Source organism: Bison bison, unplaced genomic scaffold (assembly GCF_000754665.1).
Source record: "Bison bison bison isolate TAMUID 2011002044 unplaced genomic scaffold, Bison_UMD1.0 scf7180017864163, whole genome shotgun sequence".
NCBI classification, from domain to species: domain Eukaryota; kingdom Metazoa; phylum Chordata; class Mammalia; order Artiodactyla; family Bovidae; genus Bison; species Bison bison.
In genome coordinates this window covers 13,389,593-13,396,330 of record NW_011494735.1, presented here as the reverse complement: position 1 = coordinate 13,396,330, position 6,738 = coordinate 13,389,593, and the positions used below count along the sequence as shown (strand labels likewise).

General features: G+C 41.2%; 1 protein-coding gene and 1 pseudogene across 9 annotated transcripts in view; both read left to right on the top strand.

Moving 5' to 3' along the window:
• The window catches only part of SLC16A7 (solute carrier family 16 (monocarboxylate transporter), member 7), a 195,306-nt gene that overhangs the window by 103,035 nt on the left and 85,533 nt on the right, over positions 1–6,738 (top strand). The window lies entirely within an intron of this gene.
• LOC104989812 lies at positions 1,983–3,820 on the top strand (annotated as a pseudogene). Its single transcript, XR_825424.1, has one exon. The product of XR_825424.1 is annotated as an ATP synthase subunit alpha, mitochondrial pseudogene (transcript).

Below are 6,738 nucleotides of genomic sequence, written 5' to 3'. Positions count from 1 at the left end.
ATTGAACTGTATACTTGAAATGGTGAATTATACAGTATATAAAATATATCTTTGGAGAAGGCAATGGCACCCCACTCCAGTACTCTTGCCTGGAAAATCCCATGGATGGAGGAGCCTGGTAGGCTGCAGTCCATGGGTTCCCTAGGAGTTGGACACGACTGAGCGACTTCACTTTCACTTTTCACTTTCATGCATTGGAGAAGGAAATGGCAACCCACTCCAGTGTTCTTGCCTGGAGAATCCCAGGGAACGGGGAGCCTGGTAGGCTGCTGTCTATGGGGTCACACAGAGTCGGACATGACTGAAGTGACTTAGCAGTAGCAGCAGCAGCAGGATTAGGTGGTAAGAAAGAGAAGTTACAAAGAAAGGCAGCCCTTGTGTGAAGTTTTGAAGTGAAGAAGAAAGAAATATAGTTGACAGCACAAGAGAAAAAGAGGCTCTAGAGAAGGTTATATTTTCTTGCTATTTTTAGGCTTGAGAAGATAAATGTTTTGTAGGCTAAAGAAAATTAAAAATAAGACCTAAATTAAAAATAAAGTGTGAAAATGATTGGAGCCAAATTCCATAGACAGACAAGAGAGACTTCAATGGGACTTTCCTGGCAGTCAAGTGGTTAAGATTTTGCCTTTCAGTGCAGGGGGTACCTACAGTACAATTTTAATCCCTGGTCAGAGAGCTAATATCCCACATGCTTTGTGGCCAAAAAGCCAAAACATAAGAAACAGAAGCAAGATTGTAAGAAATTCAATTAAGACCTTTTTAAAAATGGTCCACATCAAAAATTTTTTTGAAAAAATGAGAGACTTCATTAACAATGATAAGTAAATGAATCACAGGAGAAAAGAAGGATGTCTTTTTCACCCAACTGGAAGGCAAGTTTGTTTTCAATGGTTTCCCATGGCAGTCAAAGATAGGAATCCTCTTCCTGTAGTTCCCAGGTTTGGAAAGTTGGCACTCTTGTGGAGCAAGAAGGGCTATAAAGGAGGCCTTAAGGCAAGGAAGTGAGAGCTCTTCATCCAATCGGCAGCAAAGAATGAACCTGGAGCAGAATGGTCCCTGATCAGGCAGGAGAATCTCTGGTCTGGGAGAATGGATTGATGCTAGGATGTAAGGTGAAAGGGACAGGTGGAAACAAAATTAAACTAATAAAATAATTTAAAGGTAGAGAAGTTAAATTAGGATCAAGATGATGCTTGAGGGCTTCCCTGGTGACTCAGTGAAGAAGTTGCTTGCCAGTGCAAGAGACACGGGTTCGATCCCTGATCTGGGAAGGTCCCCCCATGCTGCACAACTGGGCTGGTGACCCACAGCTATTGAGCCTGTGTTCTGGCGCCCAGGAGCCACAACTGCTGAAGCCTGAGTACCCTAGAGTCTGTGTTCTGCAACAGGAGAAGCCACTGCAATGAAAAGCCTGAACACCGCAACTAGAGAGTAGTCCTCACTCGCCTCAACTAGAAAATACTCCAGGCAGCAATCAAGACTCAGTACAGCCAAAAAAAAAAAATGATGCTTGTGCTTATTGGTATCTTCCTTGACCCGTTGGCAGCCAAACCTGAAAGAAGGGAGCCTACAGGTGCTTAGGAGAAAACTAAGGGGGAGAAAGAAGAATGCAGTGTGCAAAGGCGAAATGTTTCCCAGAATTTCATTCTTTCCAATTTGGTATAGTACGGGTGTTTCATCACTTCTCAGACTGCTTTGGTTTGTGTATTTTTATGGTATTCACAGTCTTGACTAGTACAGTAAGGAAAGGAGGAAGAGAAAGGAGTTTTTCTTTTCTCTGCATTTGGGATGATGCTTCTTTCTGGTGACCTTCTAGAAGTGACAAGCAAGATTGAACCAATTTATTTCTTTTCAGTAGCTTCAGAGGCTCTCATCTAAGTTATATTTAACTTTGGGTTCATTTGTGTTCCAGTCAGCACCACCTTCATTATCAGTGTTCAGGGAATATCAGATAACAATAACATCTGACTTTAGCCCAGTCAGTCTCGAGGCTGCAGCTGCGGGGGAAACACCTCAGGGGAAGCTGCGAAGATGCTGTCCGTGCGCGTCGCCGTGGCCGTGGCCCGCGCCCTCCCTCGGCGAGTGGGGCTGGTCTCCAAAAATGCTTTGGGATCATCCTTCATTGCTGCAAGGAACCTGCATGCCTCTAACTCTCGTCTGCAGAAGACAGGCACTGCTGAGGTGTCCTCTATTCTTGAAGAGCGTATTCTTGGAGCTGATACCTCTGTTGACCTTGAAGAGACTGGGCGTGTTTTAAGTATTGGTGATGGTATTGCTCGGGTACATGGGTTAAGAGATGTTCAAGCAGAAGAAATGGTAGAGTTTTCTTCAGGTTTAAAGGGTATGTCTCTGAACTTGGAGCCTGACAATGTTGGTGTTGTCGTGTTTGGAAATGATAAACTTATTAAGGAAGGAGATATTGTGAAGAGAACTGGGGCTATTGTAGATGTTCCAGTTGGCGAGGAGCTGCTGGGTTGTGTAGTCGATGCCCTCAGTAATGCCATTGATGGAAAGAGTCCAATTGGTTCCAAGGCCCGAAGATGAGTTGGCTTGAAAGCCCCTGGGATCATTCCTCGAATCTCTGTGACGGAACCAATGCAAACTGGCATTAAGGCTGTGGATAGCTTGGTGCCGATTGGTCGTGGTCAGCGTGAGCTGATTATTGGTGACCGACAGACTGGCAAAATGTCAATTGCAATTGACACAATCATTAACCAGAAACGATTCAATGATGGAGCTGATGAAAAGAAGAAGCTGTACTGTATCTATGTTGCTATTGGTCAAAAGAGATCCACTGTTGCCCAGTTGGTGAAGAGACTTACAGATGCAGATGCCATGAAGTATACCATTGTGGTTTCAGCTACTGCTTCAGATGCTGCCCCACTTCAGTACCTGGCTCCTTATTCTGGATGTTCAATGGGAGAATATTTTAGGGATAATGGCAAACACGCTTTGATCATTTATGATGACTTATCCAAACAGGCGGTTGCTTATCGTCAGATGTCTCTGCTGCTCTGCCGACCCCCTGGTCGTGAGGCCTATCCTGGTGATGTATTCTACCTGCACTCCTGACTCCTGGAGAGAGCAGCTAAAATGAGCGATGCTTTTGGTGGTGGCTCCTTGACTGCTCTACCAGTCATCGAAACACAAGCTGGTAATGTGTCTGCTTACATTCCAACAAATGTCATTTCCATCACTGACGAACAGATCTTCTTGAAAACAGAATTGTTCTACAAAGGTATCCGCCCTGCCATTAATGTTGGTTTGTCTGTGTCCCATGTCGGATCTGCTGCCCAAACCAGGGCCATGAAACAGGTGGCAGGTACTATGAAACTGGAGTTGGCTCAGTATCGTGAGGTTGCTGCTTTTGCCCAGTTTGGTTCTGACCTTGATGCTGCCACTCAACAACTCTTGAGTCGTGGTGTGCGTTTGAGTGAGCTGCTCAAGCAGGGACAGTATTCTCCCATGGCTATTGAAGAGCAAGTGGCTGTTATCTATGCGGGTGTCAGGGGGTATCTTGACAAGCTGGAGCCCAGCAAGATCACAAAATTTGAGAATGCTTTCTTGTCTCACGTTATCAGCCAACATCAAGCCCTGTTGGGCAAAATCAGGACTGATGGAAAGATCTCAGAAGAGTCAGATGCAAAGCTGAAAGAGATTGTAACAAACTTCTTGGCTGGATTTGAAGCTTAAACTCCTGTGGATTCACATCAAATGCCAGTTTGGTTTTGTCATTGTTTCTTCTAGTTCCATTCGTAAAAGGATTACTCCAATACTGCAGATGTACAGTAATCACATTAAAATAAAGGTTCCGTGTTGCAAAAAAAACAAAAAAAAACAATAACATCTGACTTTAAATACAAAGGCTTGAAATCGAAAATTCTGCGGAGCTTCACAGAAAGGCTTCCTTAGAGAGGATCTTGATGGAGAATCTTGACAGTGTTGTAAAACGTTATGAGAAGGATCGTTTTCAGCTCTGCCTCCCATTTCAGCTAGATTTTATTGATCTTTTATAAGAAATGACTGCATTTAACATCCCCACAATGTCAGTGTCATAAAATTTATATGTAAGTTTGACAAGAGGAATACCTTTTGGCATGTTTGTAAATAGTCAGTTCAGTTCAGTTCAGTCACTCAGTTGTGTCCGACTTTTTGTGACTCCATGAATCGCAGCACACCAGGCCTCCTTGTCCATCACCAACTCCCGGAGTTCACCCAAACTCATGTGCATCAAGTCGGGGATGCCATCCAGCCATCTCATCCTCTGTTGTCCACTTCTCCTCCTGCCCCCAATCCCTCCATGCATCAGGGTCTTTCCAGTGAGTCAACTCTTCACATGAGGTGGCCAAAGTACTGGAGTTTCAGCTTTAGCATCATTCCTTCCAAAGAACACCCAGGGCTGATCTCCTTTAGAATAGACTGGTTGGATCTCCTTGTAGTCCAAAGGACTCACAAGAGTGTTCTCCAGCACCACAGTTCAAAAGCATCAATTCTTAAGTGCTCAGCTTTCTTCACAGTCCAACTCTCACATCCATACATGACCACTGGAAAAATCGTAGCCTTGACTAGACGGACCTTTGTTGGCAAAGTAATGTCTCTGCTTTTCAATATGCTATCTAGGTTGGTCATAACTTTTCTTCCAAGGAGTAAGCGTCTTTTAATTTCATGGCTGCAACCACCATCTGCAGTGATTTTGAAGCCCCCAAAAATTAAGTCTGACACTATTTCCACTCATACATTATTAATGATATCTTTAGTGAAAATTTAAATTCTATTCAACATGATATTTTATCTACCAATATATGACTCACATTCCCAATTGGTAGTTGTACAGTATATATATATATTTTTTAATTTAAGAGCCTAAAATTTGGCAAATATGGGAACCAAAATACATAGTGTGTGAATTGAAATATCACATCATTCTTTAAAACATTTAAAATATATAACAGGCAAGGTGTTGTTTTCATGATTTGCTGTTTTCAGCAAATCAAGTGATTTGCTGGCATCATTGAACCAAATTGTCCCACTTTTATGGGAATGTATTACAGAATGTGAAAATATGCTTCAGTATTTTATCTTGATAAATGAAAAAGTATTTGAACATCTACCAGTTCCTCTGAGGATCTTGTACAATAACTTTTATAGGAACTCAACTGTGATTTAGGAATTGAATAAAATTCTAAGCACACTTAAGGAACTAATACATGGCCTCTAGTAGTCTCTGTGTTTAATTAGACATGTAATTGTGTCTGTGTATGGAATGGAATTTCTTCAGATGACTCTTTCAAAAGAATTTTTCTCGTTCAGCCCATAGTTTTTAGAATCTTGGAAAACTTGCTCAATTAATGTCTATCTGTTCATTACTTATGTTTTAACAGCAGTAGATTTTTTTTCCCAGAGAAAGAAAGAAATTTGTAGTTTATGTGTTAAAAGTCTATAAAATAGATGTTTGTGTTCTAGTCTCATAGAATCAAAAAATGAGCTGAAAGGGACCTCAGAGAACACTTAATCCTCTGGCTTTTTACAAATAAGCAAACTAAGAACCAGCATGAATGTCACTTGCTCATAGGGTTACAACACTTTCTTGACATTTGTTATATGTATTTATATTTTCCATAGTATTATATCCTGTGCATGACAAAGGCAAGTTATATATACTGGAGTTATTTTAATCACTTGGTCATTTGACATTTCCAACAGTCACTATTATTTTCTGTCCAAGCTGGTAGCACATTTTATAGTATAATCCTTTGAGGAATATTTTTTAAATTAGTTGATTTCAGTTAGTGCAAGTAATAATACTTTTAGTTCTTTATGAGGCTCTAAATTTACTGAATTATAGAAAAGAAATTGAGATTATTAGAACTTGAGGGATCACACCATTGATCTCTTTTCTACTCCCACTCCCAAATTTGGTACAAACTGAAAGAATTTATTGCTGTTTAACTTAAGCATGTAAGAGAGTCTAAGAAAAGGTACTAAGACCATACTGTCGGTTTAGTCTTTTCCTTGCTTTAGTAACCTTTAGATATAGTCTTTGTCCTGAGTGAGTGTCTTCACTTGAAAATATTTTACCAAGCTAAAGTTGGGGACTGTGCTTCTGTGCTCAGCTTTCTTTATAGTCCAACTATCACATCCATACATGACCCCTGGACAAACCAGAGCCTTGACTAGACAGACTTTTGTCGGCAAAGTAATGTCTCTGCTTTTTAATATGCTATCTAGGTTGGTCATAACTTTCCTTCCAAGGAGTAAGTGTCTTTTAATTTCATGGCTGCAGTCACCGTCTACAGTGATTTTGGAGCCCAGAAAAATAAAGTCTGACACTGTTTCCACTGTTTCCCCATCTATTTGCCATGAAGTGATGGGACCAGATGCCATGATCTTAGTTTTCTGAATGTTGAGCTTTAGGCCAACTTTTTCACTTTCCTCTTTCACTTTCCTCCAGAGGCTCTTTAGTTCCTCTTCACTTTCTGCCATATGGGTGGTGTCATTTGCATATATTAGGTTATTAATATTTCTCCCGGCAATCTTGATTCCAGCTTGTGCTTCCTCCAGCCCAGCATTTCTCATGATGTACTCTGCATATAAGTGAAATAAGCAGGGTGAAATATACAGCCTTGATGTACTTCTTTTCCTATTTGAAACCAGTCTGTTGTTCCATGTCCAGTTCTAACTGTTGCTTCCTGCCCTGCATACAGGTTTTTCAAGAGGCAGGTCAGGTGGTCTGGTATT